The sequence below is a fragment of the Canis aureus genome, chromosome 21 (genome assembly GCF_053574225.1).
Source record: "Canis aureus isolate CA01 chromosome 21, VMU_Caureus_v.1.0, whole genome shotgun sequence".
Taxonomy (NCBI): domain Eukaryota; kingdom Metazoa; phylum Chordata; class Mammalia; order Carnivora; family Canidae; genus Canis; species Canis aureus.
The window spans coordinates 58,243,543-58,268,187 of NC_135631.1; positions in this window are offsets into that span (position 1 = coordinate 58,243,543).

The window sequence follows — 24,645 nt, forward strand, 5'->3', positions numbered from 1 at the left end:
ACTGTGAGGGACTGAGGGTGAGCTCAACTCTCAGAAGTAAGATGGTTTTGGACAAGGCGTTCAGCTACCCTCTCACGTATGGAACTTAGTATGTAGCACCAGTCTACCACAGGACTTACTAGGAAATCGCTGAACTGAGCTTGGAGGCACTAGTCTTGTGTGCCGGGTGATTCCAATTACCTCTCCCAGCACTTCCGTCAAACAGCGAGCCTAGGCCTTTTAGAAGCCAAGGGTACCAGCAGGCTGGATGTGGAGGTACAGGCTATAAGCTCAACTCTCAGAAGTGTGTATGCATGGGAGGCAGATGTCTGCTACCCACTCGGACATGGGAGTTGGAACCTAGCTACACTGTGATTGAAGAAGGCCATTGGAAATCGCTGTATTGAACTCAGATACACGGGAGTTCAGGCCCAGTGCTCACACATGCTTTTCCCGCAACCTCTCCCAGCCACTAACATTAGGATGTTAGCAGCTACTCCTACAGTCAGGCAGGATGCGGGAGGGTTCTGCCCTGTCCTCAGCTCTCACAGGGAAGCATGTCTTGAAGCCAGCTGTCAACTACCTGCATTCCTATGGCAGTGAGAAGGTAGCAGTACTCTGAGTCAGGAGGTTCCAAGATTACCACTCTACTGCACCTGGAGATACCCTCCAGGTCTGCATTGTTAACTTGTACTCAGAAGCCTCTGGCAATCGTCTCTGGTGAAGACGTGTGAAACTCACTCTGCAGGCAGTGTGGAAGTGTGAGGGACTGAGGGTGTGCTCAACTCTCAGAAGTAAGATGCTTTTGGACAAGGCGTTCAGCTACCATCTCACATATGGAACTTAGTATGTAGCACCTGTCTACCACAAGAATTACTGGGAAATCGTGAATTGAGCTTGGAGGCACTCGTCTTGTGTGCCGGGAGATTCCAATTACCTCTCCCAGCACTTCCGTCAAACAGCGAGCCTAGGCCTTTTAGAAGCCAAGGGTAACAGCAGGCTGGATGTGGAGGTACAGGCCATAAGCTCAACTCTCAGAAGTGTGTATGCATGGGAGGCAGATGTCTGCTACCCGCTCGTACATGGGATTTGGAACCTAGCTACACTCTGGTTGAGGAAAGCCGTTGGAAATCGCTGTATTCAACTCAGATACACGGGAGTTCAGGCCCAGTGCTCACACATGCTTTTCCCGCAACCTCTCCCAGCCACTAACATAAGGATGTTAGCAGCTACTCCTACAGTCAGGCAGCATGCGGGAGGGTTCTGCCCTGTCCTCAGCTCTCACAGGGAAGCATGTCTTGAAGCCAGCTGTCAACTAGCTGCATTCCTATGGCAGTGAGAAGGTAGCAGTATTCTGAGTCAGGAGGTTCCAAGATTACCAGTCGACTGCACCTGGGGATAACCTCCAGGTCTGCATTGTTACCCTGCGTCTCAGAAGCCTCTGGCAAACGTCTCTGCTGAAGACCTGCGAAACTCACTCTGCAGGCAGTGTCGAACTGTGACGGACTGAGGCTGAGCTCAACTCTCAGAATTAAGATGGTTTTGGACAAGGCGTTCAGCTACCCTCTCACGTATGGAACTTAGTATGTAGCACCAGTCTACCACAGGACTTACTAGGAAATCGCTGAACTGAGCTTGGAGGCACTAGTCTTGTGTGCCGGGTGATTCCAATTACCTCTCCCAGCACTTCCGTCAAACAGCGAGCCTAGGCCTTTCAGAAGCCATGGGTACCAGCAGGCTGGATGTGGAGGTACAGGCTATAAGCTCAACTCTCAGAAGTGTGTATGCATGGGAGGCAGATGTCTGCTACCCACTCGGACATGGGAGTTGGAACCTAGCTACACTGTGATTGAAGAAGGCCATTGGAAATCGCTGTATTCAACTCAGATACACGGGAGTTCAGGCCCAGTGCTCACACATGCTTTTCCCGCAACCTCTCCCAGCCACTAACATAAGGATGTTAGCAGCTACTCCTACAGTCAGGCAGCATGCGGGAGGGTTCTGCCCTGTCCTCAGCTCTCACAGGGAAGCATGTCTTGAAGCCAGCTGTCAACTAGCTGCATTCCTATGGCAGTGAGAAGGTAGCAGTATTCTGAGTCAGGAGGTTCCAAGATTACCAGTCGACTGCACCTGGGGATACCCTCCAGGTCTGCATTGTTACCCTGCGTCTCAGAAGCCTCTGGCAAACGTCTCTGCTGAAGACCTGCGAAACTCACTCTGCAGGCAGTGTGGAACTGTGAGGGACTGAGGCTGAGCTCAACTCTCAGAAGTAAGATGGTTTTGGACAAGGCGTTCAGCTACCCTCTCACGTATGGAACTTAGTATGTAGCACCAGTCTACCACAGGAATTACTAGGAAATCGCTGAACTGAGCTTGGAGGCACTAGTCTTGTGTGCCGGGTGATTCCAATTACCTCTCCCAGCACTTCCGTCAAACAGCGAGCCTAGGCCTTTTAGAAGCCAAGGGTACCAGCAGGCTGGATGTGGAGGTACAGGCCTAAGCTCAACTCTCAGAAGTGTGTATGCATGGGAGGCAGATGTCTGCTACCCACTTGGACATGGGAGTTGGAACCTAGCTACACTGTGATTGAAGAAGGCCATTGGAAATCGCTGTATTCAACTCAGATACACGGGAGTTCAGGCCCAGTGCTCACACATGCTTTTCCCGCAACCTCTCCCAGCCACTAACATAAGGATGTTAGCAGCTTCTCCTACAGTCAGGCAGGATGCGGGAGGGTTCTGCCCTGTCCTCAGCTCTCACAGGGAAGCATGTCTTGAAGCCAGCTGTCAACTAGCTGCATTCCTATGGCAGTGAGAAGGTAGCAGTATTCTGAGTCAGGAGGTTCCAAGTTTACCACTCTACTGCACCTGGAGATACCCTCCAGGTCTGCATTGTTAACTTGTACTCAGAAGCCTCTGGCAATCGTCTTTGGTGAAGACGTGTGAAACTCACTCTGCAGGCAGTGTGGAAGTGTGAGGGACTGAGGGTGTGCTCAACTCTCAGAAGTAAGATGCTTTTGGACAAGGCGTTCAGCTACCTTCTCAAATATGGAACTTAGTATGTAGCACCTGTCTACCACAAGAATTACTGGGAAATCGTGAATTGAGCTTGGAGGCACTCGTCTTGTGTGCCGGGAGATTCCAATTACCTCTCCCAGCACTTCCGTCAAACAGCGAGCCTAGGCCTTTTAGAAGCCAAGGGTACCAGCAGGCTGGCTGTGGAGGTACAGGCCATAAGCTCAACTCTCAGAAGTGTGTATGCATGGGAGGCAGATGTCTGCTACCCGCTCGTACATGGGATTTGGAACCTAGATACACTCTGGTTGAGGAAAGCCGTTGGAAATCGCTGTATTCGACTCAGATACACGGGAGTTCAGGCCCAGTGCTCACACATGCTTTTCCCGCAACCTCTCCCAGCCACTAACATAAGGATGTTAGCAGCTACTCCTACAGACAGGCAGCATGCGGGAGGGTTCTGCCCTGTCCTCAGCTATCACAGGGAAGCACGTCTTGAAGCCAGCTGTCAAGTAGCTGCATTCCTATGGCAGTGAGAATGTAGCAGTATTCTGAGTCAGGAGGTTCCAAGATTACCAGTCGACTGCACCTGGGATACCCTCCAGGTCTGCATTGTTACCCTGCGTCTCAGAAGCCTCTGCAGACGTCTCTGCTGAAGACCTGCGAAACTCACTCTGCAGGCAGTGTGGAACTGTGAGGGACTGAGGCTGAGCTCAACTCTCCGAAGTAAGATGGTTTTGGACAAGGCGTTCAGCTACCCTCTCACGTATGGAACTTAGTATGTAGCACCAGTCTACCACAGGACTTACTAGGAAATCGCTGAACTGAGCTTGGAGGCACTAGTCTTGTGTGCCGGGTGATTCCAATTACCTCTCCCAGCACTTCCGTCAAACAGCGAGCCTAGGCCTTTTAGAAGCCAAGGGTACCAGAAGGCTGGATGTGGAGGTACAGGCCATAAGCTCAACTCTCAGAAGTGTGTATGCATGGGAGGCAGATGTCTGCTACCCACTAGGACATGGGAGTTGGAACCTAGCTACACTGTGATTGAAGAAGGCCATTGGAAATCGCTGTATTCAACTCAGATACACGGGAGTTCAGGCCCAGTGCTCACACATGCTTTTCCCGCAACCTCTCCCAGCCACTAACATTAGGATGTTAGCAGCTACTCCTACAGTCAGGCAGGATGCGGGAGGGTTCTGCCCTGTCCTCAGCTCTCACAGGGAAGCATGTCTTGAAGCCAGCTGTCAACTAGCTGCATTCCTATGGCAGTGAGAAGGTAGCAGTATTCTGAGTCAGGAGGTTCCAAGATTACCACTCTACTGCACCTGGAGATACCCTCCAGGTCTGCATTGTTAACTTGTACTCAGAAGCCTCTGGCAATCGTCTTTGGTGAAGACGTGTGAAACTCACTCTGCAGGCAGTGTGGAAGTGTGAGGGACTGAGGGTGTGCTCAACTCTCAGAAGTAAGATGGTTTTGGACAAGGCGTTCAGCTACCTTCTCAAATATGGAACTTAGTATGTAGCACCTGTCTACCACAAGAATTACTGGGAAATCGTGAATTGAGCTTGGAGGCACTCGTCTTGTGTGCCGGGAGATTCCAATTACCTCTCCCAGCACTTCCGTCAAACAGCGAGCCTAGGCCTTTTAGAAGCCAAGGGTACCAGCAGGCTGGCTGTGGAGGTACAGGCCATAAGCTCAACTCTCAGAAGTGTGTATGCATGGGAGGCAGATGTCTGCTACCCGCTCGTACATGGGATTTGGAACCTAGATACACTCTGGTTGAGGAAAGCCGTTGGAAATCGCTGTATTCGACTCAGATACACGGGAGTTCAGGCCCAGTGCTCACACATGCTTTTCCCGCAACCTCTCCCAGCCACTAACATAAGGATGTTAGCAGCTACTCCTACAGACAGGCAGCATGCGGGAGGGTTCTGCCCTGTCCTCAGCTATCACAGGGAAGCACGTCTTGAAGCCAGCTGTCAAGTAGCTGCATTCCTATGGCAGTGAGAATGTAGCAGTATTCTGAGTCAGGAGGTTCCAAGATTACCAGTCGACTGCACCTGGGATACCCTCCAGGTCTGCATTGTTACCCTGCGTCTCAGAAGCCTCTGCAGACGTCTCTGCTGAAGACCTGCGAAACTCACTCTGCAGGCAGTGTGGAACTGTGAGGGACTGAGGCTGAGCTCAACTCTCCGAAGTAAGATGGTTTTGGACAAGGCGTTCAGCTACCCTCTCACGTATGGAACTTAGTATGTAGCACCAGTCTACCACAGGACTTACTAGGAAATCGCTGAACTGAGCTTGGAGGCACTAGTCTTGTGTGCCGGGTGATTCCAATTACCTCTCCCAGCACTTCCGTCAAACAGCGAGCCTAGGCCTTTTAGAAGCCAAGGGTACCAGCAGGCTGGATGTGGAGGTACAGGCCATAAGCTCAACTCTCAGAAGTGTGTATGCATGGGAGGCAGATGTCTGCTACCCACTAGGACATGGGAGTTGGAACCTAGCTACACTGTGATTGAAGAAGGCCATTGGAAATCGCTGTATTCAACTCAGATACACGGGAGTTCAGGCCCAGTGCTCACACATGCTTTTCCCGCAACCTCTCCCAGCCACTAACATTAGGATGTTAGCAGCTACTCCTACAGTCAGGCAGGATGCGGGGGGTTCTGCCCTGTCCTCAGCTCTCACAGGGAAGCATGTCTTGAAGCCAGCTGTCAACTAGCTGCATTTCTATGGCAGTGAGAAGGTAGCAGTATTCTGAGTCAGGAGGTTCCAAGATTACCAGTCGACTGCACCTGGGGATACCCTCCAGGTCTGCATTGTTACCCTGCGTCTCAGAAGCCTCTGGCAGACGTCTCTGCTGAAGACCTGCGAAACTCACTCTGCAGGCAGTGTGGAACTGTGAGGGACTGTGGGTGAGCTCAACTCTCAGAAGTAAGATGGTTTTGGACAAGGCGTTCAGCTACCCTCTCACGTATGGAACTTAGTATGTAGCACCAGTCTAACACAGGAATTACTAGGAAATCGCTGAACTGAGCTTGGAGGCACTAGTCTTGTGTGCCGGGTGATTCCAATTACCTCTCCCAGCACTTCCGTCAAACAGCGAGCCTAGGCCTTTTAGAAGCCAAGGGTACCAGCAGGCTGGATGTGGAGGTACAAGCCATAAGCTCAACTCTCAGACGTGTGTATGCATGGGAGGCAGATGTCTGCTACCCACTCGGACATGGGAGTTGGACCCTAGCTACACTGTGATTGAAGAAGGCCATTGGAAATCGCTGTATTCAACTCAGATACACGGGAGTTCAGGCCCAGTGCTCACACATGCTTTTCCCGCAACCTCTCCCAGCCACTAACATTAGGATGTTAGCAGCTACTCCTACAGTCAGGCAGGATGCGGGAGGGTTCTGCCCTGTCCTCAGCTCTCACAGGGAAGCATGTTTTGAAGCCAGCTGTCAACTAGCTGCATTCCTATGGCAGTGAGAAGGTAGCAGTACTCTGAGTCAGGAGGTTCCAAGATTACCACTCTACTGCACCTGGAGATACCCTCCAGGTCTGCATTGTTAACTTGTACTCAGAAGCCTCTGGCAATCGTCTCTGGTGAAGACGTGTGAAACTCACTCTGCAGGCAGTGTGGAAGTGTGAGGGACTGAGGGTGTGCTCAACTCTCAGAAGTAAGATGCTTTTGGACAAGGCGTTCAGCTACCATCTCACATATGGAACTTAGTATGTAGAACCTGTCTACCACAAGAATTACTGGGAAATCGTGAATTGAGCTTGGAGGCACTCGTCTTGTGTGCCGGGAGATTCCAATTACCTCTCCCAGCACTTCCGTCAAACAGCGAGCCTAGACCTTTTAGAAGCCAAGGGTACCAGCAGGCTGGCTGTGGAGGTACAGGCCATAAGCTCAACTCTCAGAAGTGTATGCATAGGAGGCAGATGTCTGCTACCCGCTCGTACATGGGATTTGGAACCTAGCTACACTCTGGTTGAGGAAAGCCGTTGGAAATCGCTGTATTCAACTCAGATACACGGGAGTTCAGGCCCAGTGCTCACACATGCTTTTCCCGCAACCTCTCCCAGCCACTAACATAAGGATGTTAGCAGCTACTCCTACAGTCAGGCAGCATGCGGGAGGGTTCTGCCCTGTCCTCAGCTCTCACAGGGAAGCATGTCTTGAAGCCAGCTGTCAACTAGCTGCATTCCTATGGCAGTGAGAAGGTAGCAGTACTCTGAGTCAGGAGGTTCCAAGATTACCAGTCGACTGCACCTGGGGATACCCTCCAGGTCTGCATTGTTACCCTGCGTCTCAGAAGCCTCTGGCAAACGTCTCTGCTGAAGACCTGCGAAACTCACTCTGCAGGCAGTGTGGAACTGTGAGGGACTGAGGCTGAGCTCAACTCTCAGAAGTAAGATGGTTTTGGACAAGGCGTTCAGCTACCCTCTCACGTATGGAACTTAGTATGTAGCACCAGTCTACCAGAGGACTTACTAGGAAATCGCTGAACTGAGCTTGGAGGCACTAGTCTTGTGTGCCGGGTGATTCCAATTACCTCTCCCAGCACTTCCGTCAAACAGCGAGCCTAGGCCTTTTAGAAGCCAAGGGTACCAGCAGGCTGGATATGGAGGTACAGGCCATAAGCTCAACTCTCAGAAGTGTGTATGCATGGGAGGCAGATGTCTGCTACCCACTCGGACATGGGAGTTGGAACCTAGCTACACTGTGATTGAAGAAGGCCATTGGAAATCGCTGTATTCAACTCAGATGCACGGGAGTTCAGGCCCAGTGCTCACACATGCTTTTCCCACAACCTCTCCCAGCCACTAACATTAGGATGTTAGCAGCTACTCCTACAGTCAGGCAGCATGCGGGAGGGTTCTGCCCTGTCCTCAGCTCTCTCAGGGAAGCATGTCTTGAAGCCAGCTAGCTGTCAACTAGCTGCATTCCTATGGCAGTGAGAAGGTAGCAGTACTCTGAGATAGGAGGTTCCAAGATTACCAGTCGACTGCACCTGGGGATACCCTCCAGGTCTGCATTGTTACCCTGCGTCTCAGAAGAATCTGGCAAACGTCTCTGCTGAAGACCTGCGAAACTCACTCTGCAGGCAGTGTGAAACTGTGAGGGACTGAGGCTGAGCTCAACTCTCAGAAGTAAGATGGTTTTGGACAAGGCGTTCAGCTACCCTCTCACGTATGGAACTTAGTATGTAGCACCAGTCTACCACAGGAATTACTAGGAAATCGCTGAACTGAGCTTGGAGGCACTAGTCTTGTGTGCCGGGTGATTCCAATTACCTCTCCCAGCACTTCCGTCAAACAGCGAGCCTAGGCCTTTTAGAAGCCAAGGGTACCAGCAGGCTGGATGTGGAGGTACAGGCCATAAGCTCAACTCTCAGAAGTGTATATGCATGGGAGGCAGATGTCTGCTACCCTCTCGGACATGGGAGTTGGAACCTAGCTACACTGTGATTGAAGAAGGCCATTGGAAATCGCTGTATTCAACTCAGATACACGGGAGTTCAGGCCCAGTGCTCACACATGCTTTTCCCGCAACCTCTCCCAGCCACTAACATAAGGATGTTAGCAGCTACTCCTACAGTCAGGCAGCATGCGAGAGGGTTCTGCCCTGTCCTCAGCTCTCACAGGGAAGCATGTCTTGAAGCCAGCTGTCAACTAGCTGCATTCCTATGGCAGTGAGAAGGTAGCAGTATTCTGAGTCAGGAGGTTCCAAGATTACCAGTCGACTGCACCTGGGGATACCCTCCAGGTCTGCATTGTTACCCTGCGTCTCAGAAGCCTCTGGCAAACGTCTCTGGTGAAGACGTGTGAATCTCACTCTGCAGGCAGTGTGGAAGTGTGAGGGACTGAGGGTGTGCTCAACTCTCAGAAGTAAGATGCTTTTGGACAAGGCGTTCAGCTACCTTCTCACATATGGAACTTAGTATGTAGCACCTGTCTACCACAAGAATTACTGGGAAATCGTGAATTGAGCTTGGAGGCACTCGTCTTGTGTGCCGGGAGATTCCAATTACCTCTCCCAGCACTTCCGTCAAACAGCGAGACTAGGCCTTTTAGAAGCCAAGGGTACCAGCAGGCTGGATGTGGAGGTACAGGCCATAAGCTCAACTCTCAGAAGTGTGTATGCATGGGAGGCAGATGTCTGCTACCCGCTCGTACATGGGATTTGGAACCTAGCTACACTCTGGTTGAGGAAAGCCGTTGGAAATCGCTGTATTCAACTCAGATACACGGGAGTTCAGGCCCAGTGCTCACACATGCTTTTCCCGCAACCTCTCCCAGCCACTAACATAAGGATGTTAGCAGCTACTCCTAGAGTCAGGCAGCATGCGGGAGGGTTCTGCCCTGTCCTCAGCTCTCACAGGGAAGCATGTCTTGAAGCCAGCTGTCAACTAGCTGCATTCCTATGGCAGTGAGAAGGTAGCAGTACTCTGAGTCAGGAGGTTCCAAGATTACCAGTCGACTGCACCTGGGGATACCCTCCAGGTCTGCATTGTTACCCTGCGTCTCAGAAGCCTCTGGCAAACGTCTCTGCTGAAGACCTGCGAAACTCACTCTGCAGGCAGTGTGGAACTGTGAGGGACTGAGGCTGAGCTCAACTCTCAGAAGTAAGATGCTTTTGGACAAGGCGTTCAGCTACCTTCTCACATATGGAACTTAGTATGTAGCACATGTCTACCACAAGAATTACTGGGAAATCGTGAATTGAGCTTGGAGGCACGCGTCTTGTGTGCCGGGAGATTCCAATTACCTCTCCCAGCACATCCGTCAAACAGCGAGCCTAGGCCTTTTAGAAGCCAAGGGTACCAGCAGGCTGGCTGTGGAGGTACAGGCCATAAGCTCAACTCTCAGAAGTGTATGCATGGGAGGCAGATGTCTGCTACCCGCTCGTACATGGGATTTGGAACCTAGCTACACTCTGGTTGAGGAAAGCCGTTGGAAATCGCTGTATTCAACTCAGATACACGGGAGTTCAGGCCCAGTGCTCACACATGCTTTTCCCGCAACCTCTCCCAGCCACTAACAAGGATGTTAGCAGCTACTCCTACAGTCAGGCAGCATGCGGGAGGGTTCTGCCCTGTCCTCAGCTCTCACAGGGAAGCATGTCTTGAAGCCAGCTGTCAACTAGCTGCATTCCTATGGCAGTGAGAAGGTAGCAGTATTTTGAGTCAGGAGGTTCCAAGATTACCAGTCGACTGCACCTGGGGATACCCTCCAGGTCTGCATTTTTACCCTGCGTCTCAGAAGCCTCTGGCAAACGTCTCTGCTGAAGACCTGCGAAACTCACTCTGCAGGCAGTGTGGAACTGTGAGGGACTGAGGCTGAGCTCAACTCTCAGAAGTAAGATGGTTTTGGACAAGGCGTTCAGCTACCCTCTCACGTATGGAACTTAGTATGTAGCACCAGTCTACCACAGGACTTACTAGGAAATCGCTGAACTGAGCTTGGAGGCACTAGTCTTGTGTGCCGGGTGATTCCAATTACCTCTCCCAGCACTTCCGTCAAACAGGGAACCTAGGCCTTTTACAACCCAAGGGTACCAGCAGGCTGGATATGGAGGTACAGGCCATAAGCTCAACTCTCAGAAGTGTGTATGCATGGGAGGCAGATGTCTGCTACCCACTCGGACATGGGAGTTGGAACCTAGCTACACTGTGATTGAAGAAGGCCATTGGAAATCGCTGTATTCAACTCAGATACACGGGAGTTCAGGCCCAGTGCTCACACATGCTTTTCCCGCAACCTCTCCCAGCCACTAACATTAGGATGTTAGCAGCTACTCCTACAGTCAGGCAGCATGCGGGAGGGTTCTGCCCTGTCCTCAGCTCTCTCAGGGAAGCATGTCTTGAAGCCAGCTAGCTGTCAACTAGCTGCATTTCTATGGCAGTGAGAAGGTAGCAGTATTCTGAGTCAGGAGGTTCCAAGATTACCAGTCGACTGCACCTGGGGATACCCTCCAGGTCTGCATTGTTACCCTGCGTCTCAGAAGCCTCTGGCAAACGTCTCTGCTGAAGACCTGCGAAACTCACTCTGCAGGCAGTGTGGAACTGTGAGGGACTGAGGCTGAGCTCAACTCTCAGAAGTAAGATGGTTTTGGACAAGGCGTTCAGCTACCCTCTCACGTATGGAACTTAGTATGTAGCACCAGTCTACCACAGGAATTACTAGGAAATCGCTGAACTGAGCTTGGAGGCACTAGTCTTGTGTGCCGGGTGATTCCAATTACCTCTCCCAGCACTTCCGTCAAACAGCGAGCCTAGGCCTTTTAGAAGCCAAGGGTACCAGCAGGCTGGCTGTGGAGGTACAGGCCATAAGCTCAACTCTCAGAAGTGTGTATGCATGGGAGGCAGATGTCTGCTACCCACTCGGAAATGGGTGTTGGAATCTAGCTACACTGTGATTGAAGAAGGCCATTGGAAATCGCTGTATTCAACACAGATACACGGGAGTTCAGGCCCAGTGCTCACACATGCTTTTCCCGCAACCTCTCCCAGCCACTAACATAAGGATGTTAGCAGCTACTCCTACAGTCAGGCAGCATGCGGGAGGGTTCTGCCCTGTCCTCAGCTCTCACAGGGAAGCATGTCTTGAAGCCAGCTGTCAACTAGCTGCATTCCTATGGCAGTGAGAAGGTAGCAGTATTCTGAGTCAGGAGGTTTCAAGATAACCAGTCGACTACACCTGGGGATACCCTCCAGGTCTGCATTGTTACCCTGCGTCTCAGAAGCCTCTGGCAAACTTCTCTGGTGAAGACGTGTGAAACTCACTCTGCAGGCAGTGTGGAAGTGTGAGGGACTGAGGCTGAGCTCAACTCTCAGAAGTAAGATGGATTTGGACAAGGCGTTCAGCTACCCTCTCACGTATGGAACTTAGTATGTAGCACCAGTCTACCACAGGAATTACTAGGAAATCGCAGAACTGAGCTTGGAGGCACTAGTCTTGTGTGCCGGGTGATTCCAATTACCTCTCCCAGCACTTCCGACAAACAGCGAGCCTAGACCTTTTAGAAGCCAAGGGTACCAGCAGGCTGACTGTGGAGGTACAGGCCATAAGCTCAACTCTCAAAAGTGTGTATGCATGGGAGGCAGATGTCTGCTACCCGCTCGTACATGGGATTTGGAACCTAGCTACACTCTGGTTGAGGAAAGCCGTTGGAAATCGCTGTATTCAACTCAGGTACACGGGAGTTCAGGCCCAGTGCTCACACATGCTTTTCCCGCAACCTCTCCCAGCCACTAACATAAGGAGGTTAGCAGCTAGTACTACAGTCAGGCAGCATGCGGGAGGGTTCTGCCCTGTCCTCAGCTCTCACAGGGAAGCATGTCTTGAAGCCAGCTGTCAACTAGCTGCATTCCTATGGCAGTGAGAAGGGAGCAGTATTCTGAGTTGGAGGTTCCAAGATTACCAGTCGACTGCACCTGGGGATACCCTCCAGGTCTGCATTGTTAACCTGCGTCTCAGAAGCCTCTGACAAACGTCTCTGCTGAAGACCTGCGAAACTCACTCTGCAGGCAGTGTGGAACTGTGAGGGACTGGGGCTGAGCTCAACTCTCAGAATTAAGATGGTTTTGGACAAGGCGTTCAGCTACCCTCTCACGTATGGAACTTAGTATGTAGCACCCGTCTACCACAGGAATTACTAGGAAATCGCTGAACTGAGCTTAGAGGCACTAGTCTTGTGTGCCGGGTGATTCCAATTACCTCTCCCAGCACTTCCGGCAAAGAGCGAGCCTAGGCCTTTTAGAAGCCAAGGGTACCAGAAGGCTGGATGTGGAGGTACAGGCCATAAGCTCAACTCTCAGAAGTGTGTATGCATGGGCGGCAGATGTCTGCTACCCACTCGGACATGGGAGTTGGAACCTAGCTACACTGTGATTGAAGAAGGCCATTGGAAATCGCTGTATTCAACTCAGATACACGGGAGTTCAGGCCCAGTGCTCACACATGCTTTGCCCGCAACCTCTCCCAGCCACTAACATTAGGATGTTAGCAGCTACTCCTACAGTCAGGCAGCATGCGGGAGGGTTCTGCCCTGTCCTCAGCTCTCACAGGGAAGCATGTCTTGAAGCCAGCTGTCAACTAGCTGCATTCCTATGGCAGTTAGAAGGTAGCAGTACTCTGAGTCAGGAGGTTCCAAGATTAACACTCTACTGCACCTGGGGATACCCTCCAGGTCTGCATTGTTAACTTGTACTCAGAAGCCTCTGGCAATCGTCTCTGGTGAAGACGTGTGAAACTCACTCTGCAGGCAGTGTGGAAGTGTGAGGGACTGAGGGTGTGCTCAACTCTCAGAAGTAAGATGCTTTTGGACAAGGCGTTCAGCTACCTTCACATATGGAACTTAGTATGTAGCACCTGTCTACCACAAGAATTACTGGGAAATCGTGAATTGAGCTTGGAGGCACTCGTCTTGTGTGCCGGGAGATTCCAATTACCTCTCCCAGCACTTCCGTCAAACAGCGAGCCTAGGCCTTTTAGAAGCCAAGGGTAACAGCAGGCTGGATGTGGAGGTACAGGCCATAAGCTCAACTCTCAGAAGTGTGTATGCATGGGAGGCAGATGTCTGCTACCCGCTCGTACATGGGATTTGGAACCTAGCTACACTCTGGTTGAGGAAAGCCGTTGGAAATCGCTGTATTCAACTCAGATACACGGGAGTTCAGGCCCAGTGCTCACACATGCTTTTCCCGCAACCTCTCCCAGCCACTAACATAAGGATGTTAGCAGCTACTCCTACAGTCAGGCAGCATGCGGGAGGGTTCTGCCCTGTCCTCAGCTCTCACAGGGAAGCATGTCTTGAAGCCAGCTGTCAACTAGCTGCATTCCTATGGCAGTGAGAAGGTAGCAGTATTCTGAGTCAGGAGGTTCCAAGATTACCAGTCGACTGCACCTGGGGATACCCTCCAGGTCTGCATTGTTACCCTGCGTCTCAGAAGCCTCTGGCAGACGTCTCTGCTGAAGACCTGCGAAACTCACTCTGCAGGCAGTGTGGAACTGTGAGGGACTGAGGCTGAGCTCAACTCTCAGAAGTAAGATGGTTTTGGACAAGGCGTTCAGCTACCCTCTCACGTATGGAACTTAGTATGTAGCACCAGTCTACCACAGGAATTACTTGGAAATCGCTGAACTGAGCTTGGAGGTACTAGTCTTGTGTGCCGGGTGATTCCAATTACCTCTCCCAGCACTTCCGTCAAACAGCGAGCCTAGGCCTTTTAGAAGCCAAGGGTACCAGCAGGCTGGATGTGGAGGTACAGGCCATAAGCTCAACTCTCAGAAGTGTGTATGCATGGGAGGCAGATGTCTGCTACCCACTAGGACATGGGAGTTGGAACCTAGCTACACTGTGATTGAAGAAGGCCATTGGAAATCGCTGTATTCAACTCAGATACACGGGAGTTCAGGCCCAGTGCTCACACATGCTTTTCCCGCAACCTCTCCCAGCCACTAACATTAGGATGTTAGCAGCTACTCCTACAGTCAGGCAGGATGCGGGAGGGTTCTGCCCTGTCCTCAGCTCTCACAGGGAAGCATGTCTTGAAGCCAGCTGTCAACTAGCTGCATTCCTATGGCAGTGAGAATGTAGCAGTACTCTGAGTCAGGAGGTTCCAAGATTACCACTCTACTGCACCTGGAGATACCCTCCAGGTCTGCATTGTTAACTTGTACTCAGAAGCCTCTGGCAATCGTCTCTGGTGAAGACGTGTGAAACTCACTCTGCAGGCAGTGTGGAAGTGTGAGGGACTGAGGGTGTGCTCAACTCTCAGAAGTAAGATGCTTTTGGACAAGGCGTTCAGCTACCATCTCACATATGGAACTTAGTATGTAGCACCTGTCTACCACAAGAATTACTGGGAAATCGTGAATTGAGCTTGGAGGCACTCGTCTTGTGTGCCGGGAGATTCCAATTACCTCTCCCAGCACTTCCGTCAAACAGCGAGCCTAGGCCTTTTAGAAGCCAAGGGTAACAGCAGGCTGGATGTGGAAGTACAGGCCATAAGCTCAACTCTCAGAAGTGTGTATGCATGGGAGGCAGATGTCTGCTACCCGCTCGTACATGGGATTTGGAACCTAGCTACACTCTGGTTGAGGAAAGCCGTTGGAAATCGCTGTATTCAACTCAGATACACGGGAGTTCAGGCCCAGTGCTCACACATGCTTTTCCCGCAACCTCTCCCAGCCACTAACATAAGGATGTTAGCAGCTACTCCTACAGTCAGGCAGCATGCGGGAGGGTTCTGCCCTGTCCTCAGCTCTCACAGGGAAGCATGTCTTGAAGCCAGCTGTCAACTAGCTGCATTCCTATGGCAGTGAGAAGGTAGCAGTATTCTGAGTCAGGAGGTTCCAAGATTACCAGTCGACTGCACCTGGGGATACCCTCCAGGTCTGCATTGTTACCCTGCGTCTCAGAAGCCTCTGGCAAACGTCTCTGCTGAAGACCTGCGAAACTCACTCTGCAGGCAGTGTGGAACTGTGAGGGACTGGGGCTGAGCTCAACTCTCAGAATTAAGATGGTTTTGGACAAGGCGTTCAGCTACCCTCTCACGTATGGAACTTAGTATGTAGCACCCGTCTACCACAGGAATTACTAGGAAATCGCAGAACTGAGCTTGGAGGCACTAGTCTTGTGTTCCGGGTGATTCCAATTACCTCTCCCAGCACTTCCGACAAACAGCGAGCCTAGACCTTTTAGAAGCCAAGGGTACCAGCAGGCTGGCTGTGGAGGTACAGGCCATAAGCTCAACTCTCAAAAGTGTGTAGGCATGGGAGGCAGATGTCTGCTACCCGCTCGTACATGGGATTTGGAACCTAGCTACACTCTGGTTGAGGAAAGCCGTTGGAAATCGCTGTATTCAACTCAGGTACACGGGAGTTCAGGCCCAGTGCTCACACATGCTTTTCCCGCAACCTCTCCCAGCCACTAACATAAGGAGGTTAGCAGCTACTACTACAGTCAGGCAGCATGCGGGAGGGTTCTGCCCTGTCCTCAGCTCTCACAGGGAAGCATGTCTTGAAGCCAGCTGTCAACTAGCTGCATTCCTATGGCAGTGAGAAGGGAGCAGTATTCTGAGTTGGAGGTTCCAAGATTACCAGTCGACTGCACCTGGGGATACCCTCCAGGTCTGCATTGTTAACCTGCGTCTCAGAAGCCTCTGACAAACGTCTCTGCTGAAGACCTGCGAAACTCACTCTGCAGGCAGTGTGGAACTGTGAGGGACTGGGGCTGAGCTCAACTCTCAGAATTAAGATGGTTTTGGACAAGGCGTTCAGCTACCCTCTCACGTATGGAACTTAGTATGTAGCACCCGTCTACCACAGGAATTACTAGGAAATCGCTGAACTGAGCTTAGAGGCACTAGTCTTGTGTGCCGGGTGATTCCAATTACCTCTCCCAGCACTTCCGGCAAAGAGCGAGCCTAGGCCTTTTAGAATCAAGGGTACCAGAAGGCTGGATGTGGAGGTACAGGCCATAAGCTCAACTCTCAGAAGTGTGTATGCATGGGCGGCAGATGTCTGCTACCCACTCGGACATGGGAGTTGGAACCTAGCTACACTGTGATTGAAGAAGGCCATTGGAAATCGCTGTATTCAACTCAGATACACGGGAGTTCAGGCCCAGTGCTCACACATGCTTTGCCCGCAACCTCTCCCAGCCACTAACATTAGGATGTTAGCTCTACTCCTACAGTCAGGCAGCATGCGGGAGGGTTCTGCCCTGTCCTCAGCTCTCACAGGGAAGCATGTCTTGAAGCCAGCTGTCAACTAGCTGCATTCCTATGGCAGTTAGAAGGTAGCAGTACTCTGAGTCAGGAGGTTCCAAGATTAACACTCTACTGCACCTGGGGATACCCTCCAGGTCTGCATTGTTAACTTGTACTCAGAAGCCTCTGGCAATCGTCTCAGGTGAAGACGTGTGAAACTCACTCTGCAGGCAGTGTGGAAGTGTGAGGGACTGAGGGTGTGCTCAACTCTCAGAAGTAAGATGCTTTTGGACAAGGCGTTCAGCTACCTTCTCACATATGGAACTTAGTATGTAGCACCTGTCTACCACAAGAATTACTGGGAAATCGTGAATTGAGCTTGGAGGCACTCGTCTTGTGTGCCGGGAGATTCCAATTACCTCTCCCAGCACTTCCGTCAAACAGCGAGCCTAGGCCTTTTAGAAGCCAAGGGTACCAGCAGGCTGGCTGTGGAGGTACAGGCCATAAGCTCAACTCTCAGAAGTGTGTATGCATGGGAGGCAGATGTCTGCTACCCGCTCGTACATGGGATTTGGAACCTAGATACACTCTGGTTGAGGAAAGCCGTTGGAAATCGCTGTATTCGACTCAGATACACGGGAGTTCAGGCCCAGTGCTCACACATGCTTTTCCCGCAACCTCTCCCAGCCACTAACATAAGGATGTTAGCAGCTACTCCTACAGACAGGCAGCATGCGGGAGGGTTCTGCCCTGTCCTCAGCTATCACAGGGAAGCACGTCTTGAAGCCAGCTGTCAACTAGCTGCATTCCTATGGCAGTCAGAAGGTAGCAGTATTCTGAGTCAGGAGGTTCCAAGATTACCAGTCGACTGCATCTGGGGATACCCTCCAGGTCTGCATTGTTACCCTGCGTTTCAGAAGCCTCTGGCAATCGTCTCTGCTGAAGACCTGCGAAACTCACTCTGCAAGCAGTGTGGAACTGTGAGGGACTGAGGCTGAGCTCAACTCTCAGAAGTAAGATGGATTTGGACAAGGCGTTCAGCTACCCTCTCACGTATGGAACTTAGTATGTAGCACCAGTCTACCACAGGAATTACTAGGAAATCGCAGAACTGAGCTTGGAGGCACTAGTCTTGTGTGCCGGGTGATTCCAATTACCTCTCCCAGCACTTCCGACAAACAGCGAGCCTAGACCTTTTAGAAGCGAAGGGTACCAGCAGGCTGGCTGTGGAGGTACAGGCCATAAGCTCAACTCTCAAAAGTGTGTAGGCATGGGAGGCAGATGTCTGCTACCCGCTCGTACATGGGATTTGGAACCTAGCTACACTCTGGTTGAGGAAAGCCGTTGGAAATCGCTGTATTCAACTCAGGTACACGGGAGTTCAGGCCCAGTGCTCACACATGCTTTTCCCGCAACCTCTCCCAGCCACTAACATAAGGAGGTTAGCAGCTACTACTACAGTCAGGCAGCATGCGGGAGGGTTCTGCCCTGTCCTCAGCTCTCACAGGGAAGCATGTCTTGAAGCCAGCTGTCAACTAGCTGCATTCCTATGGCAGTGAGAAGGTAGCAGTATTCTGAGTTGGAGGTTCCAAGATTACCAGTCGACTGCACCTGGGGATACTCTCCAGGTCTGCATTGTTAACATGCGTCTCAGAAGCCTCTGACAAACGTCTCTGCTGAAGACCTGCGAAACTCACTCTGCAGGCAGTGTGGAACTGTGAGGGACTGGGGCTGAGCTCAACTCTCAGAATTAAGATGGTTTTGGACAAGGCGTTCAGCTACCCTCTCACGTATGGAACTTAGTATGTAGCACCAGTCTACCACAGGAATTACTAGGAAATCGCTGAACTGAGCTTAGAGGCACTAGTCTTGTGTGACGGGTGATTCCAATTACCTCTCCCAGCACTTCCGGCAAAGAGCGAGCCTAGGCCTTTTAGAAGCCAAGGGTACCAGAAGGCTGGATGTGGAGGTACAGGCCATAACCTCAACTCTCAGAAGTGTGTATGCATGGGCGGCAGATGTCTGCTACCCACTCGGACATGGGAGTTGGAACCTAGCTACACTGTGATTGAAGAAGGCCATTGGAAATCCCTGTATTCAACTCAGATACACGGGAGTTCAGGCCCAGTGCTCACACATGCTTTGCCCGCAACGTCTCCCAGCCACTAACATAAGGATGTTAGCAGCTACTCCTACAGTCAGGCAGCATGCGGGAGGGTTCTGCCCTGTCCTCAGCTCTCACAGGGAAGCATGTCTTGAAGCCAGCTGTCAACTAGCTGCATTCCTATGGCAGTGAGAAGGTAGCAGTATTCTGAGTCAGGAGGTTCCAAGATTACCAGTCGACTGCACCTGGGGATACCCTCCAGGTCTGCATTGTTACCCTGCGTCTCAGAAGCCTCTGGCAAACGTCTCTGCTGAAGACCTGCGAAACTCACTCTGCAGGCAGTGTCGAACTGTGAGGGACTGAGGCTGAGCTCAACTCTCAGAAGTCAGATGGTTTTGGACAAGGCGTTCAGCTACCCTCTCACGTATGGAACTTAGTATGTAGCACCAGTCTACCACAGGAATTACTAGGAAATCGCTGAACTGAGCTTGGAGGCACTAGTCTTGTGTGCCGGGTGATTCCAATTACCTCTCCGAGCATTTCCGTTAAACAGCGATCCTAGGCCTTTTAGAAGCAAAGTGTTCCAGCAGGCTGGCTGTGGAGGTACAGGCCATAAGCTCAACTCTCAGAAGTGTGTATGCATGGGAGGCAGATGTCTGCTACCCGCTCGTACATGGGATTTGGAACCTAGCTACACTCTGGTTGAGAAAAGCCGTTGGAAATCGCTGTATTCAACTCAGGTACACGGGAGTTCAGGCCCAGTGCTCACACATGCTTTTCCCGCAACCTCTCCCAGCCACTAACATAAGGATGTTAGCAGCTACTCCTACAGTCAGGCAGCATGCGGGAGGGTTCTGCCCTGTCCTCAGCTCTCACAGGGAAGCATGTCTTGAAGCCAGCTGTAAACTAGCTGCATTCCTATGGCAGTGAGAAGGTAGCAGTACTCTGAGTCAGGAGGTTCCAAGATTACCACTCTACTGCACCTGGAGATACCCTCCAGGTCTGCATTGTTAACTTGTACTCAGAAGCCTCTGGCAATCGTCCTGGTGAAGACGTGTGAAACTCACTCTGCAGGCAGTGTGGAAGTGTGAGGGACTGAGGGTGTGCTCAACTCTCAGAAGTAAGATGCTTTTGGACAAGGCGTTCAGCTACCTTCTCACATATGGAACTTAGTATGTAGCACCTGTCTACCACAGAATTACTGGGAAATCGTGAATTGAGCTTGGAGGCACTCGTCTTGGGTGCCGGGAGATTCCAATTACCTCTCCCAGCACATCCGTGAAACAGCGAGCCTAGGCCTTTTAGAAGCCAAGGGTACCAGCAGGCTGGCTGTGGAGGTACAGGCCATAAGCTCAACTCTCAGAAGTGTGTATGCATGGGAGGCAGATGTCTGCTACCCGCTCGTACATGGGATTTGGAACCTAGCTACACTCTGGTTGAGGAAAGCCGTTGGAAATCACTGTATTCAACTCAGATACACGGGAGGTCAGGCCCAGTGCTCACACATGCTTTTCCCGCAACGTCTCCCAGCCACTAACATAAGGATGTTAGCAGCTACTCCTACAGTCAGGCAGCATGCGGGAGGGTTCTGCCCTGTCCTCAGCTCTCACAGGGAAGCATGTCTTGAAGCCAGCTGTCAACTAGCTGCATTCCTATGGCAGTGAGAAGGTAGCTGTATTCTGAGTCAGGAGGTTCCAAGATTACCAGTCGACTGCACCTGGGGAAACCCTCCAGGTCTGCATTGTTACCCTGCGTCTCAGAAGCCTCTGGCAAACGTCTCTGCTGAAGGCCTGCGAAACTCACTCTGCAGGCAGTGTCGAACTGTGAGGGACTGAGGCTGAGCTCAACTCTCAGAAGTAAGATGGTTTTGGACAAGGCGTTCAGCTACCCTCTCACGTATGGAACTTAGTATGTAGCACCAGTCTACCACAGGAATTACTAGGAAATCGCTGAACTGAGCTTGGAGGCACTAGTCTTGTGTGCCGGGTGATTCCAATTACCTCTCCGAGCACTTCCGTCAAACAGCGATCCTAGGCCTTTTAGAAGCCAAGGGTACCAGCAGGCTGGCTGTGGAGGTACAGGCCATAAGCTCAACTCTCAGAAGTGTGTATGCATGGGAGGCAGATGTCTGCTACCCACTCGGACATGGGAGTTGGAACCTAGCTACACTGTGATTGAAGAAGGCCATTGGAAATCGCTGTATTCAACTCAGATACACGGGAGTTCAGGCCCAGTGCTCACACATGCTTTTCCCGCAACCTCTCCCAGCCACTAACATAAGGATGTTAGCAGCTACTCCTACAGTCAGGCAGCATGCGGGAGGGTTCTGCCCTGTCCTCAGCTCTCACATGGAAGCATGTCTTGAAGCCAGCTGTCAACTAGCTGCATTCCTATGGCAGTGAGAAGGTAGCAGTACTCTGAGTCAGGAGGTTCCAAGATTACCACTCTACTGCACCTGGAGATACCCTCCAGGTCTGCATTGTTAACTTGTACTCAGAAGCCTCTGGCAATCGTCCTGGTGAAGACGTGTGAAACTCACTCTGCAGGTAGTGTGGAAGTGTGAGGGACTAAGGGTGTGCTCAACTCTCAGAAGTAAGATGCTTTTGGACAAGGCGTTCAGCTACCTTCTCACATATGGAACTTAGTATTAGCACCTGTCTACCACAGAATTACTGGGAAATCGTGAATTGAGCTTGGAGGCACTCGTCTTGGGTGCCGGGAGATTCCAATTACCTCTCCCAGCACTTCCGTCAAACAGCGAGCCTAGGCCTTTTAGAAGCCAAGGGTACCAGCAGGCTGGCTGTGGAGGTACAGGCCATAAGCTCAACTCTCAGAAGTGTGTATGCATGGGAGGCAGATGTCTGCTACCCGCTCGTACATGGGATTTGGAACCTAGCTACACTCTGGTTGAGGAAAGCCTTTGGAAATCGCTGTATTCAACTCAGATACACGGGAGTTCAGGCCCAGTGCTCACACATGCTTTTCCCGCAACGTCTCCCAGCCACTAACATAAGGATGTTAGCAGCTACTCCTACAGTCAGGCAGCATGCGGGAGGGTTCTGCTCTGTCCTCAGCTCTCACAGGGAAGCATGTCTTGAAGCCAGCTGTCAACTAGCTGCATTCCTATGGCAGTGAGAAGGTAGCAGTATTCTGAGTCAGGAGGTTCCAAGATTACCAGTCGACTGCACCTGCGGATACCCTCCAGGTCTGCATTGTTACCCTGCGTCTCAGAAGCCTCTGGCAAACGTCTCTGCTGAAGACCTGCGAAACTCACTCTGCAGGCAGTGTGGAACTGTGAGGAATGAGGCTGAGCTCAACTCTCAGAATTAAGATGGTTTTGGACAAGGCGTTCAGCTACCCTCTTACGTATGGAACTTAGTATGTAGCACCAGTCTACCACAGGAATTACTAGGAAATCGCTGAACTGAGCTTGGAGGCACTAGTCTTGTGTGCCGGGTGATTCCAATTACCTCTCCCAGCACTTCCGCCAAACAGCGAGCCTAGGCCTTTTAGAAGCCAAGGGTACCAGCAGGCTGGCTGTGGAGGTACAGGCCATAAGCTCAACTCTCAGAAGTGTGTATGCATGGGACGCAGATGTCTGCTACCCGCTCGTACATGGGATTTGGAACCTAGCTACACTCTGGTTGAGGAAAGCCGTTGGAAATCGCTGTATTCAACTCATGTACACGGGAGTTCAGGCCCAGTGCTCACACATGCTTTTCCCGCAACCTATCCCCGCCACTAACATAAGGATGTTAGCAGCTACTCCTACAGTCAGGCAGCATGCGGGAGGGTTCTGCCCTGTCCTCAGCTCTCACAGGGAAGCATGTCTTGAAGCCAGCTGTCAACTAGCTGCATTCCTATGGCAGTGAGAAGGTAGCAGTATTCTGAGTCAGGAGGTTCCAAGATTACCAGTCGACTGCACCTGGGGATACCCTCCAGTTCTGCATTGTTACTCTGCGTCTCAGTAGCCTCTGGCAAACGTCTCTGCTGAAGACCTGCGAAACTCACTCTGCAGGCAGTGTGGAACTGTGAGGGACTGAGGCTGAGCTCAACTCTCCGAAGTAAGATGGTTTTGGACAAGGCGTTCAGCTACCCTCTCACGTATGGAACTTAGTATGTAGCACCAGTCTACCACAGGAATTACTAGGAAATCGCTGAACTGAGCTTGGAGGCACTAGTCTTGTGTGCCGGGTGATTCCAATTACCTCTCCCAGCACTTCCGTCAAACAGCGAGCCTAGGCCTTTTAGAAGCCAAGGGTACCAGCAGGCTGGATGTGGAGGTACAGGCCATAAGCTCAACTCTCAGAAGTGTGTATGCATGGGAGGCAGATGTCTGCTACCCACTCGGACATGGGAGTTGGAACCTAGCTACACTGTGATTGAAGAAGGCCATTGGAAATCGCTCTATTCAACTCAGATACACGGGAGTTCAGGCCCAGTACTCACACATGCTTTTCCCGCAACCTCTCCCAGCCACTAACATTAGGATGTTAGCAGCTACTCCTACAGTCAGGCAGGATGCGGGAGGGTTCTGCCCTGTCCTCAGCTCTCACAGGGAAGCATGTCTTGAAGCCAGCTGTCAACTAGCTGCATTCCTATGGCAGTGAGAAGGTAGCAGTACTCTGAGTCAGGAGGTTCCAAGATTACCACTCTACTGCACCTGGAGATACCCTCCAGGTCTGCATTGTTAACTTGTACTCAGAAGCCTCTGGCAATCGTCCTGGTGAAGACGTGTGAAACTCACTCTGCAGGCAGTGTGGAAGTGTGAGGGACTGAGGGTGTGCTCAACTCTCAGAAGTAAGATGCTTTTGGACAAGGCGTTCAGCTACCTTCTCACATATGGAACTTAGTATGTAGCACCTGTCTACCACAGAATTACTGGGAAATCGTGAATTGAGCTTGGAGGCACTCGTCTTGGGTGCCGGGAGATTCCAATTACCTCTCCCAGCACATCCGTGAAACAGCGAGCCTAGGCCTTTTAGAAGCCAAGGGTACCAGCAGGCTGGCTGTGGAGGTACAGGCCATAAGCTCAACTCTCAGAAGTGTGTATGCATGGGAGGCAGATGTCTGCTACCCGCTCGTACATGGGATTTGGAACCTAGCTACACTCTGGTTGAGGAAAGCCGTTGGAAATCACTGTATTCAACTCAGATACACGGGAGTTCAGGCCCAGTGCTCACACATGCTTTTCCCGCAACCTCTCCCAGCCACTAACATAAGGATGTTAGCAGCTACTCCTACAGTCAGGCAGCATGCGGGAGGGTTCTGCCCTGTCCTCAGCTCTCACAGGGAAGCATGTCTTGAAGCCAGCTGTCAACTAGCTGCATTCCTATGGCAGTGAGAAGGTAGCTGTATTCTGAGTCAGGAGGTTCCAAGATTACCAGTCGACTGCACCTGGGGAAACCCTCCAGGTCTGCATTGTTACCCTGCGTCTCAGAAGCCTCTGGCAAACGTCTCTGCTGAAGGCCTGCGAAACTCACTCTGCAGGCAGTGTCGAACTGTGAGGGACTGAGGCTGAGCTCAACTCTCAGAAGTAAGATGGTTTTGGACAAGGCGTTCAGCTACCCTCTCACGTATGGAACTTAGAATGTAGCACCAGTCTACCACAGGAATTACTAGGAAATCGCTGAACTGAGCTTGGAGGCACTAGTCTTGTGTGCCGGGTGATTCCAATTACCTCTCCGAGCACTTCCGTCAAACAGCGATCCTAGGCCTTTTAGAAGCCAAGGGTACCAGCAGGCTGGCTGTGGAGGTACAGGCCATAAGCTCAACTCTCAGAAGTGTGTATGCATGGGAGGCAGATGTCTGCTACCCACTCGGACATGGGAG